At 45.5% G+C, this 14,010-nt stretch overlaps 1 protein-coding gene across 4 annotated transcripts in view; it reads right to left on the reverse strand.

Annotated features, from left to right (window-relative positions):
- rb1cc1 (RB1-inducible coiled-coil 1) overlaps nt 1-1,927 on the reverse strand; it is a 311,904-nt gene extending 309,977 nt beyond the window's left edge. For all 4 annotated transcript variants that reach the window (XM_068031835.1, XM_068031832.1, XM_068031833.1 and 1 more), the window contains exon 1: nt 1,765-1,927. The gene's annotated coding sequence lies outside the window, so the exon portion shown is untranslated. The remainder of the gene's footprint in view (nt 1-1,764) is intronic.
- Nucleotides 1,928-14,010: the final 12,083 nt, after the last annotated feature.

Raw genomic sequence — 14,010 nt, forward strand, 5'->3', positions numbered from 1 at the left:
GAGGAAAGTTCTGCTAATCCAGTACTGGATGTCAGATAAGCAGTCTGATAATTTAGCAACAGTGAAGGAGTCGAGTAAGATGGCTGAGAAGTAGAACTGGGTGTTTTTTATTTATTTATTTAGAGATACAGCACTGAAACAGGCTCTTCGGCCCACCGAGTCTGTGCCGACCAACAGTGTATGAGAAAACAAATGCTTTGTTTTCAGACGATGTCGTCAAGGGGCAGCATGTAGATGAGAAATAGAAGCAGGCTAAGGATAGATCCTTGGGGAACACTAGAGGCAACAGTGCAGGAGCAGGACGAGAAGCCATTGCAATTGATCCTCTGGTTACGATTAGATAGCTAAGAATAGAACCAGGAGAGCAGTTCCACCCAGCTGGACAACAGTGGAGAAACACTGGAGGAGGATGGTGTGGTCAACCATGTCAAAGGCTACAGACAGGTCAAGACAACAACCTTTGTCACAGTCACCTAGGATGTCATTTGTGGCTTTGATAAGACCTGTTGTGGTACTGTGGCAGGGACAGAAACTTGATTGGAGGGATTCAAACATGGAGCTCCAGGAAAGATGGGAAGATTTGGGAGGCGACAACACGTTCAAGGACTTTGGACAGGAGAGGGAGGTTGGAGATGGGATGGAGGTTTGCAAGGACAATTATTAAGTAGCTGATTGAACCAGGCTAAATAGTTTCCAATGTAGACACATATATATCCAAGCCAACATTGCACTGCTACTTCCCTCTCTCTGTTCTCTTAAATATTTCTACAAATGTACTATCGTTTAAGACAAAAGCATTTTATCTACAAGGATGACATCTACTCAAGTGACATATTTTGTGCTGCTCCACAAATATTTGAACCTGAAAATACAGCCAGATTGAAAGACACTCCTTGTCTAAACTATAATGCTACCCAACGATGGGAAAGCATAATAAATACAAGCAATATCAGTAGATTTCAAAGATAACACCATCTAGTGCTCCATTAGAATATAAATATACACACTCCTGAACTCGAAACAGCAACACAAGCTAAACATATCAGAAGGAAAATAACTGACACGCTTTTTATTGTTAAAAAAAACATTAAGCAAAACTGAAAAAAGTTGGAATGTTATTTTGCATTGTTTCTTTCGAGCTAAAATGCGCACTTGTATAAAACAACGTTTGATAATTACAAATGTTATCACCACTGCTTCCAGTGAAACAGCGGATTGTGTTTACTGGTTGTAAAATACATTTCTAATAAGTAAGCACTATGAATTCTACAAACTACAGCCATAAAACTTCACCGTATTCATTCCGCTAGCAAAACTGCTCGAACTTGTTTTCAACTGCTGTTAAAAGGCAGGGAGGCGATCGCCTCAGGCTGAGTCATTCCCGGCTCAAACCTCACGCCGAACGCGAGTCCACTAGCTGACCTGTCCCCGGGAGTGTGGCGGTGACATACCGGCCTAATTTCACCGAGATGAAAAGCAAAACATCGCCCGCTCTGACAAAACCTGTCGCACTCCGCGGCCGTTTGCTTTATCTACCAGTCCCAGACCCGAGCGAGATCAATCGAGGCCCAGGGCTGAGTTGTCAAACCATAGGCCTGGCCTCACCTCACAGCCCCAATCCCCGGGACGACACAGATCCACCTCCCCGGCAGCTCTCGGGAAGATGGCTTTAGGTAGGTAGGTAGGGCCGAGTTTAGGCCCAGATCGTCGACTCCTTCACCGCCCGTCCGCCTGGGCTGCATTTCCTAGGGAAGGGGCACTCACCTCGGGCCTGACAGGCAATATCTGCCTCGCATGAGCTGACTGCTAAGTAACCGGTCTAACACAAGCCGGTTTCCCTCGCGCTCTGACCCCGGACTCGCGCTCAGCCTCCTCTCCTGTTTTTGTTTCAGTCAACACCCGACAGGCGGCTGTGACGTCACCACGGCGGCCGCGCGCCATTGTAAGCATCGGGCGCGCGGCCTCGGCTAGAACGGTGACGCGCGCGGGATTCCGTCCATTCATTCATTCGCTGAAGCTCGCTTGCGCGTGACCGTGACCGCCGCTCTGACGTGCTGGGGACTGAGGGAGGAACAGGGACTGATATTGAAAATCAGCATCGACCTGGCAGCAGTCGCGCTTAGCATTCAGGGCGAGGTGGAGCTATTGGGAATAGTTTCCGTTTTAAAACTAAAATTAAGTGAGATTTTGCAGTTTTTAGAGACCCGATTACATAGTCAGCTAAAAATAACCTTTTACACAACAGCAACAGCATGCCTGACGAGTGTCACACGGACACTGGTTAAAGTAAAAGTCTGGGTATCTTTTTGTTGAAGGTGCATAACATCATCCATGGCTCCGAGTTTGCCAGCCCGATTTAAAAAAATTCTTGCATGGAATTTGGGCGTCGCTGGCCAGGCCAGCATTTATTGAGTTCCGAAGAAGGGTCACTGACCCGAAACGTTAACTTTGCTTCTCTTTCCTCAGATGCTGCCAGACCTGCTGACTGATTCCAGCATTTCTTGTTTTTATTTCAGATTTCCAGCATCCGCAGTATTTTGCTTTTATTTATTGCCCTTCCCTCGTTGCCCTTGAGAAGGTGGTGGAGAGCTGCCTTTTTGAACCGCTGCAGTCCATGTGAGGTAGATACACCCACAGCGCTCTTAGGAAGGGAGTTCCAGGATTTTGACCCAGCGACAGTGAAGGATCAGCGATATAGTTCCAAGTCAGGATGGTGTACGGCTTGGAGGGGAACTTGCAGGTGGTGGTGTTCCCATGTATCTGCTGCCCTTGTCCTTCCAGGTGGTAGAGGTTGCAGGTTTGGAAGTTGCTGTTAAGGGAGCCTTGGTGAGTTGCTGCATTGCATCTTGTAGATGGTACACACTGCTGCCACTGTGCATCGATGGTGGAGGGAGTGAATGTTGAAGGAGGTGAATGGGGTGCCAATCAAGTGGGGCTGCTTTGTCCTGGATGGTGTCGAGCTTCTTGAGTGGTGTTACAGCTGTACTCATCCAGGCATGTGGCCTTGTAGATGGTGGAAAGGCTTTGGGGAGTCAGGAGATGAGTTACTCACTACAGAATTCCCAGCCTCTGACCTGCTCTTATTGTCACAGTACTTTTATAGCTGGTCCAGTTCAATTTCTGGTTAGTGGTAACCCCCAGGATGTTGATACTATGATGTTGATAATTGAGGGTCTGTACGGCTGCTGGGTTACTGTAAGAGGTTCCATTCCCGTCCCCCTTACTACAGTTCTTGGACTTTAGGAATTACAAGAACAAAATTGCACACAACTCAGGATTTGGCTTAATCATGAATTGTTGTTTTATTGAATAATAATATCCCCAATACAGACACCTCAATGGTTAGTTGAAATAGAAATAAAACAAAACTGTCCTCAGTACAAAGCCTCCTGCAGTAACTTAAAATTGACACCCCAATTCCCAGCTGAACCCTTCAGCAATTTGACCACTGTTCCCAGTTACCCAAAACAAAGTCACTATGACTTGGATCAAACTTACAAATTTCAGGCAAAAACACTACGCTTTTGTCCCAAAACCCTCAGACCAAGATCACTATGATTTGACTGAACCACAAATATGGGCAAAACACTACGCTTTGTCCCAAACCCTCAGACCAATATCATTACGAATTAGCTGAACACAAATACAGGCAAAAATACTATGCTTTTGTCCCAATCCCTCAGACCAAGATCATTACAATTTGGCTGAACCACAAATATGGGCAAAACACTCCGCTTTGTCCCAAACCCTCAGACCAATATCACTACGAATTAGCTGAAGATAAATATGGGCAAAAACACTACGCTTTTGTCCCAATCCCTCAGACCAAGATCATTACAATTTGGCTGAACCACAAATATGGGCAAAACACTCCGCTTTGTCCCAAACCCTCAGACCAATATCACTACGAATTAGCTGAAGATAAATATGGGCAAAAACACTACGCTTTTGTCCCAATCCCTCAGATCAAGATCACTACGATTTGACTGAAAACATTTACAATCACTCACACGGCCGGTCGGTCCCGGTGTTGATTGTAGGTCCTGAGTCAAGATGACCAACTTTGACCCTTCTTCCGACTGCAGCCCCCGCAGTACAAACCCCTTCAAGATTTGACTGAAAAACTTACACGGCTAGTCACTACCAATGTTGATTGTTGGCCTGGACCTGAGATGACCAGTCCCTGTCCTTCTTCACATAACTGCAGTGCCAAACCCTTCGATCTTGTCCTGTTTATGATGATACTTATCGAAATATCATAAACACATCTGAAGCCGTCCTGCAGGATGGTTAGCGCTTAGCACCTTTTATTCTCCTTCCTCTGATACCTGCCTGGTCCAGACAGATCCATTTAGGGCTGATGTTATTTCCATGACTGAGAACAATGAACTTCACCAAAGTGAGGTAGCTCAGGTTCTGGAGCTGATATACACGACAAAGGTTTCTCTCCTGTCCTGATAGGAGTGAATGCTGTGGTCTGGGGCCGGTTAATTGTAACAATGGTCTCCCCAGTTACTTAACATGATGGCAGTTATCCTGTGTCACTGCTATGATAGTGTCCCAAATTCGAGTCCTTTAACAGTATCAGTTCTGTTGTGATGTTGGAATGTTTGAAATTGACCCATCGGAATGCCTCTGTGCTTTGTGTTGAGGTTTGGCTCTCATTCACAGTACTATTGCCTGTGGAGCTTGGGGTTCCTTCCCCATACTCCACAAAGTCCAGTTTTAAAGTCCAGTTATGGGGGAGGAATTCCGATCCTACATCTCCCCTCTTTAATATCTCTTTTATAATAGAGATATTACTTCCAATGAATCTTCTGCCGTGATGAGTGTATTGTAGGTTCCAGCCAAATCTTACCCTATTGTAGGAGTACATCGCTTCTGGTAATAGGGGCATGGCACACCAAATATCGAAATGTAAGGCGGGCCCTTTCACCTGCTCAGGCATCCTACACAAAAAATGGGTATAGAGAGTGAAGTCAACTGCAAATTCTGACCAACCAGCAGCATTTACAGGGAAGATACATGCCCAGTTTTTATGCGCAAGGCACAAACTCATGAAATCTGGTGTGGCTCCATATTTGCATAGTTTAGACATTTAAATAAGAACCGCACGTGCCAGGAGCATTGAGGCTTACGGCATAGAACTTTCATGGGGTTTCTCTCAATTTCCTGCCATAACTTAGGCAGTAGATTGTCAGAATCCCTAGGTAAATGACATCTACACTAAGTGCAAACATTTTCAAGACCCTGTACCAGCAGCATGCAACAGCAAACTGAAAAATTGCGTATGAGACTCGACTGATGGCACATAGTCTTATTGTCATATGACTTGGGAAAATGGGATTGCAAGCTACTTTATAACTGTCATGACTAACCTTTTGACAGTGCTCCAAGTTCTTATTCTCAACCAATGTTTTCAATTTTAAAACTTAAAAAGCCGGACAGACTCAATGCTAATTGCATGCATGAGCATACATGCTGACTAAACTTTCAAAAAAAACATTTTGGGGTACAGTATATGTGTAATTTAAGACATGTTATGTAGTAAATATAGCATGCTTGGGAGGAGAAAGATGACTTTGGGGCTTTCCTCATGTCACGTCTCGATCTTGTAGATTAATTGTTTGCTATTGTCATGTAAATGTGCTGTGCTGAATGATGATTTTTAATAAAAGCAAAATACTGCGGATGCTGGATGATTTTTAATTCATCGGTTGGGAACCTAAATTAAACTTGTAAAAAGACAGCAGCTAAGATGGCCACCACAATTTGCATTGAAATACCTCACGTTCCAAGGTATCGAGGTGGAGACACATGTATGAATAGCCGTCATCCAGAAGAATGGCTTGAGCAGTTTGAATGAGCTAGCTGATATCACTTTCGTTAGCAAAACATTCAAAGCCATGTTGGAACATTAGCACTAGTGGAGACGAACCTTAAGAGGTAAACATTGAATTAGAATTAGAATATTACAGCGCAGTACAGGCCCTTCGGCCCTCGATGTTGCGCCGACCTGTGAAACCATCTGACCTAAACTATTCCATTTTCATCCATATGTCTATCCAATGACCACTTAAATGCCCTTAAAGTTGGTGAGTCTACTACTGTTGCAGGCAGGGCGTTCCACGCCCCTACTACTCTCTGAGTAAAGAAACTACCTCTAACATCTGTCCTATATCTATCACCCCTCAACTTAAAGCTATGTCCCCTCGTGTTTGCCATCACCATCCGAGGAAAAAGACTCTCACTATCCACCCTATCTAACCCTCTGATTATCTTATATGTCTCTATTAAGTCACCTCTCCTCCTCCTTCTCTCCAACGAAAACAACCTCAAGTCCCTCAGCCTTTCCTCGTAAGACCTTCCCTCCATACCAGGCAACATCCTAGTAAATCTCCTCTGCACCCTTTCCAAAGCTTCCACATCCTTCCTATAATGCGGTGACCAGAACTGCACGCAATACTCCAGGTGCGGTCTCACCAGAGTTTTGTACAGCTGCAGCATGACCTCGTGGCTCCGAAACTCGATCCCCCTACTAATAAAAGCTAAACAATAAGACTTGAGAAAGGGGTCATCTAAGCATTGTTGATGATTTATTAATCTATGATGAGTGATTAATTATCCCTAGAGTACTGAGATTAGAGATCTTGGAGAGATTACACCAAGGACAAGACAATCAGTATGGTGGACTGGTATATCAAAGGAAGTTGAAGAGATGATATTGAGATGTATCACGTGTGCTATCAATTGTTGTTGTGAAAATGTGCTATGATGAATGATGATTTTTAATTCATCAGTTGGCATCCTAAATTAAACTTTTAAAAAGTAAAGCTGGAATCCTGCATTCAACTTTTAAAAGGCTAGCAACTAAGATGGCCACCACAATTTGCATTGAAATACCTCACATTTCAAGGTATTGAAGTGGAGACGCATGTCTAAATAAGCTCTCATGCAGAACAATGACTTGAACAGTTGAATGAACTACCCAATGTCACTTTCATTAGCAAGACATTCAAAGCCATCTCAGAAGATGTACCCTAGTGGAAATGAGCCTCCATGGGGTAATCATTGAAACAATTAGGCCTGGGAGAGATTGAAATTCTTAGACTTTGATCTCATTAAAGTGCAAAAGAGAATACACTGGGACAATCATGTAACAGTATTTCTACCTGTGTGAAAACTTGGAGTCTTTTGGACAGATCAGACAAGCTTCTGAGTTTAACTAGTACTCTCTCTCTCTCTTTCTCTAGGTAACGCTGTAACTTTCGAACCCTGTCTGTGGGCCACAAAACATCCAAGTTTATCATTGCTGCAGATAGAGACTCCAGGAGAAAGCCATCTACATCACTGACTCCAAGAAAACCCTGAACCAGGTGGCCACCTCTACCGGCCATGAACATCAGGACCACGAATTTAGCCGAAAGACAACGCAATTACCAGATTCCACAGACTGTATATTATTTTATTTGTTCTGGACTCTCATCCAACCAAACTATTTTTCTTCATTCTGTAACCTATTTGTGTGTGTGATTCTTGTGTTTGTGTGTGTCTGTGTGAAAGTTGGAGCATAGTTTATTTTTATTTAAATTGGAATTTGATTTTAAGTAGAATAAACTAAGCTCTAGCTTGTTTAAACTCAGAAACCATATCTGATTGGTTCTTTTATGATCATAGCACATAAAGGGTTAAACACTGAATTAGTAAGCATTTTCACTGTTTAAAAGAAATAAACCTTGTTGCGGTTAAACAGGGAGAGGCACAAGAGGGGAGCTTTTCGACCCCTCCTCACCTGATCGTAACACGACGATTAGTCAACAATTCCATTATAGTTTTATCATGCAGCTACCAGGATTGTAGAATGCCAACTCAATGGACTTTGGCCTTTTATCATCTAGCAATTCCTATGGACTTAATGTAGCTCCTTCATTCTTGCATTATTCTCAGCAAAGGGATAGGACATCAGCAGGAAATGAAAGCAGTTTTTTTCCTAAAAGCATTCAGCACAGATAAATAAAAAATTATATGTGGTATTGCTTTAACTGCCTGAATACTAGTTAACATACTGCTGAATATGTAAATAGTTTGGTCTACATCACCATAGGAAATGATGTAAGCTAGCATGTGACAGAATAGTTGGAGCAGTGTTTTACTTTATTCATAAAAACCTGTAAAACAAATACATTACAAAACAGTTCAAAACAGCACCAAGGTGACCTTCCAGAAAGTGCAAAGGAAATCAGTTTTCTTCAATACAGGAGTAACTTGCCTCACAATCCTTCCATTCCATTCTGCATACAATGTACATTTTACAGCAAAACCATATTTGATGTATACAGCCCAAGGGGTTTTCCATGGGTCCAGCCCCACAGTTCACTATGGCAGGAGGACCTTACACAGTGGTCTTTCCCCATTGAGCTTTTGCAGCGGCTGCAAGTTTTAGTGCATCCCTCAGCACGTAGTCCTGGACCTTGGAATGTGCCAGTCTGCAACACTCGGTCGTGGACAACTCTTTGCACTGGAAGACCAGCAAGTTTCGGGCTGACCAAAGAGCATCTTTCACTGAATTGATGGTCCTCCAGCAACAGTTGATGTTTATCTCGGTGTGCGTCCCTCGGAACAGCCCGCAAAGCACAGATTCCTGTGTTACAGAGCTGCTGGGGACGAACCTTGACAAAAATCACTGCATCTCTTTCCACACCTGCTTTGCAAAGGCATAATCCAGAAGGAGGTGGGAAACAGTCTCTTCGCCACCTCAAGGGCAGCGTGCGGAGGCAGTGAGATTCTGGGCATGCAGGAAGGATCTGACGGGGAGGGCCCTTCTCACCACCAGCCGAGCTACATCTTGGTGCTTGTTTGAAAGTTATGGTGATGAGGCATTCTGCCAAATGATTTTGGCAGTCTGCTTGGGGAACCAAGCAGTGTTAGTCAACAGATAGCATGTGTAATTCTGTTACTCTGCAATAAACAACCTTTCATTCAGCTTACCAATCATGCTCATCGTGTTTGGTACATTTGTGTTAGAAGCCAATAACACAACATATACCTTTTAACATAATTATTTGTGCCATAATTACAGCTGTATAAATGATTTGTCCCAATTCTTCGTACAGTATGAACTATATGCAAAATTATGTAAATCATGGTATTTGCTTTATGCTGTGTCCTGTGGAACGATCATTATAATTATTCAAACATTAGTGAAATACAAATTATTTGACATTGATGTAAAAATTTTCAACTCAGTATTTCTGCTGAAGTTATAGCAGATATGTGGGGAAAGTATGGTAGAAATTCATCTCTAACAAAATTATTGCAGACGTAAGAAACACAATGGTCTGCTTTGCAAATACAATGGCCAGAATGTTACCTGAAACAAGCAAATACGCCACCAGGACCAAAAGCAGGTGGTGAAGCTGCTCAAGTGGGAGGCAGAGTGGCGATCACGATATTCACAGGGCCAGCCAATTAAGGGCTGGCAGGTGGAAGAGGCAGTCAGTGAGGTAGTGCTGTCGGGGGAAGTTACAAAGAACAAAGAACAGTACAGCACAGGAACAGGCCATTCGGCCCTCCAAGCCTGCGCCGATCTTGATGCCTGCCTAAACTAACACCTTCTGCACTTCCGGGGCCCATATCCCTCTATTCCCTTCCTATTCATATATTTGTCAAGATGTCTCTTAAACGTTGCTATCGTATCTGCTTCCACCACCTCCCCTGGCAGCAAGTTCCAGGCACTCACCACCCTCTGCGTAAAAAACTTGCCTCGCACATCCCCTCTAAACTTTGCCCCTCGCACCTTAAACCTATGTCCCCTAGTAACTGACTCTTCCACCCTGGGAAAAAGCTTCTGACTATCCATTCTGTCCACGCCTCTCATAACTTTGTAAACCTCTATCATGTCGCCCCTCCACCTCCGTCGTTCCAGTGAAAACAATCCGAGTTTTTCCAACCTCTCCTCATAGCTAATGCCCTCCAGACCAGGCAACATCCTGGTAAACCTCCTCTGTACCCTCTCCAAAGCCTCCACGTCCTTCTGGTAGTGTGGCGACCAGAATTGCATGCAATATTCTAAGTGTGGCCTAACTAAAGTTCTGCACCTTGCCAATTTTTATACTCTATGCCCCGACCGATGAAGGCAAGCATGCCGTATGCCTTCTTGACTACCTTATCCACCTGCGTTGCCACTTTCAGTGACTTGTGGACCTGTACGCCCAGATCTCTCTGCCTGTCAATACTCCTAAGGGTTCTGCCATTTACTGTATACAGATCCTGAAACGCTGGCACCAACAGGGCATGTTAATGCAGCAGCCTTGGAATGGGCAGTGAGAGAGTCCTAGCAGCAACACAAATTGAAGACATGGCCAAAGGAAGATCAAGGGTCACTCCAAGATTCAACGATGCTTTCCTGGAGGTACTCCACCTGGCTATTAGACAACAGAGGGAAATCATGTTCATTCAGGATGGCAGGAGGAGACCAGCTCGCCTAGTCAAGCAGGCCTGGATAGAGGTAGCACAGGAGGTCAGCAGCCACAGACTTGTCTCCCATACCTGGCTGCAGTACTGAAAGAGGGTCAATGACCGGAATTTTACATTGTGGCAGTGGCCCCGCCCACTGGCTAAAAAGCCAGGGAGAGCCCATCTCCACCCGGCCTGGAATCAACACAGCAACTTAACTGGCCTTAATTGGCTTCAGTCAGGACTCCCCCCTGCTGCCCCCCCCCCCCCCCCCCCCGGTGTCAGGAAGTCTCACCTCCAAACGTTGCCAGCTGATCAGAGGTCCAGGAGCAGTGCCCACTTCTGGGACTGGACCCAGCAGGAAGGTAAGCGGGAAGGCAGGGCACCTCCCCACCTCCCACTCGATTTTACATCCTCCCCACCTCCCAGCCTCGCTGGGACAATTGGTTGGGCCCAGCGAGGGGATGGGAGTTGGAGAGCAGGGCACAGAGGGTAGTTTTAGAACATTGGCCTGTGCTGCTGGGGGGCCCTCTGTGGGGCACAGGGTTACCAATCAGGAGGGACCCCGGCACCCCACTCCCAGCCTGTAAGGAGGCCACCAGGTTTTACTAGGTGGCCTCCTCAGGTGCTGAAGTGCCCATCCACTGGTGGTAAAATACCAGCAGTGGCGGGCGGAGGCCCTTAAGTGGCCTCAATTGGCGTGGAGTGGGCGGGCCATTTGCCACCTCCTCCACCACTGGTGAAACAGGAGTGGATAGGCGATGGGCAGGGTGCCTCCCCACCTCCCACTCGATTTTACATCCCTCCCACCTCCCAGCCCACTCCCAAGGGGGCATAAAATTGTGGCCAATAATCTGATGCATTCTGGCAAGGTGAGTGCAGCAGATAACATTAAGCTTGCAGCCTTAAATGTCACTGAAACTGAATATGAGATTGAAGAAGGGGTTACCCACTCAGTTCGCATTGCCTGTCAGATGCATGTCAGCATCTCTGTGCAGGACAGCTGTCAGGCAGAAGTAACTCCTGCACAGCCAGTGCTGATTGGCCCCATACAGGAGGCATGCCTGTGGTAACATGATGGACTTTAGGGCTGCCACTAACATAGGAGTCGTGCATCTCTTTGATGGGTGAGTGTTATGACCAGGTGAGAAAGAGGTTTAGGGTTCCCTTTCAGCCTTCACCTGGTCTTCTGTAACAGGGTTTAATTTTAAACACACTGTTTTTAGCTCCCCCTTGGTGAATCCTTGTCCACCACTTTTCAATTATAAGGCAAAGAAACCAGCACCAACAGGTTTTCTTAGGTTTAAAGAAGAAAAGTTGAAATTTTTTAAACTTGAACTTAAACTCTGATTTGATTGATGCCTACAGATACACAACACGCCCACGCTAGCATGCATACGTTATACACACATGCAAATAGAGACAGAAAAGAGCAGAAGAAAAATAAAGTGAAAGGTTTGAGGCAATCTCTGAAGAGTTGTTGTTACGGTTCTTCGAGCTCACTGTAGAGTCCTTGATTGTAATGATTGTGCTTTTCGTTGGGGCCCCGTATTCTTCTTAAACCTTGTTCGCTATAGGAGACTTTTCTCTCTTGGGGTTCATGTGGATTCAGAGGCTTGTGAGAAAGAGATGGGAGCAGACAGGAGAGAGATCTTCTCAGTCCAGGAGCGAACAGCCACTGAGTTCAAACTGTTTGTACAATTCAAAAAAACCCAGGGTGCCAAGCAGGTTAGTCATGTGACTAACTGGTCTGACCACATCTTGGATTGTATCACCTTAGCAGTCTCTGGAATACTCCTCTTACATACAATACCTGGTGATCAAGGTCCATTGTTGGTTGAATGCATCAGGGAATGGTCCTTTATCCTTCCAATCACCGTTTGTTAATATGCAACTGTTTTTTCCAACCATGGCTGATCTGTTTAACAAGTCTTTTCTTCACTCCAGTAAAAGTTTAAAATCAATGTTCATGACAAAATTAATGTGCCTCATTCTTGGCAGGTGGGGGCCTAGCATGACAGTGAGTAACAATCGAAATTTATCCGCTTGCAGGAGAGGAGAGCTCACAATGCAAGGGAAAGGTCAAGAACAGCGGATACCATACATGACCATCCTTAAGCCTATGGAGGAAGAGGCATTCGAGCTGGGAGGAATGGAGGCAGCCAAGACAATCGTGGATGGTGAGATGGGTTGTGGAGCCCGAGAAACCGAGTGGCCTGATGGATGGGCGCAAATCATAGTGCTCATGTCTGCACCACTGATCACGTAGGACTCCAGTTGATGAGTAGTTATAAGGATGTGTTAGAAAGTGCATCGCCCTCTCATCACTCCTCTTCCTTGCAGGTCATGAACATGAGCCTCTAGCAGCCAAGCGTGAGCAACAGTCTCCCACCTCTGAGAAGGTGGAGGATATCTTAGAGAATGCACCATCACATCATTTCCCACACCCTCCATCAGCACAGATACTCTCACATTGGTAGGTAGTTGCGCACGAGTGGTAATGGGGGCACAATCTGGTGAGCACAGCACAGCTGCACCCGAGCTGCTGAAGGTGGCAATGACAGTTGCAGCCATGCACACACGGAGGACTATGGGAGGACCCGGTGATGCTGAGATTCAGGCTAATGACATTCTTCTCGAGTCATCAACAAAGTGTCAGATGTGGAGCTACAGTGTGAGGTGTGGGAGCTTCCAGAGGCTATGTACACCCATGCGCAGATGATGGATGAGTCTATTCAGGTCATAAGTGCAGCCATGACTCTGGCGTGTGTACCCATGGCTTCCTGCATCGAGAGATTGGCGACACTCATGGAAAGCCACATCCACAAACCACCCAGTGGATACCGGAGTGTGCATGGAACTGGGTGCCATCACCACCTTCATGAGCTCCGTGGAACAATTGCTGGGTGAGAGAGAAACAAGACCCCTAGAACCATTGCCAGATCCTCAGACTCCTCAGGTGAGCAGGGAGGTCCAAGTGTGGCCTGAAAGGGTAGAAGAGCGGCTGTCTTCAGCATCTGGGGGGTGGGGGGGGGGAGCTCCTTTCAAAGCACTCCTGTCACAGTCATCAAAGGCCACGGAACAGACAGGTCAGCAGCCTGCCTCCACCTCAGCCAACAGCGAAGGGGGAGCACCACATAGGAGCAGCTACAAGCGCATGAAAAAGTCCACCAAGTTGCAGTTGGGTTTCACAGGTTTATATTGTGATATAAGATGTCATCTTGCTGTGTATGTGTCTTAAATGAATTGTGAAATGGTGTACTTCCAACAGAATCCTTTACTTTTTTAAACTGTCAGGAAAAACGCTCCTGCCAAAATGAAACATATTACTTTCGTCACATGGAACATTAATTTTAAACTGTTAGTGGACTGAAAAAATAATTTGATTTAAAAAACCACTGAAGCATGACTGCTTATTTGCATTCTAAAAGACAGTTGAAAGAGAGAGACAATGGAACTGCTCACTGATTCAATTAACAAAGATTGGTCTGGGCAACAGTGACGGTCCGCATCTTGTCCGTGTAAGAGACAGCACTACACGCCCCCCACCTAAAG

Source organism: Heterodontus francisci, chromosome 5, assembly GCF_036365525.1.
Source record: "Heterodontus francisci isolate sHetFra1 chromosome 5, sHetFra1.hap1, whole genome shotgun sequence".
Classification (NCBI taxonomy): Eukaryota; Metazoa; Chordata; class Chondrichthyes; order Heterodontiformes; family Heterodontidae; genus Heterodontus; species Heterodontus francisci.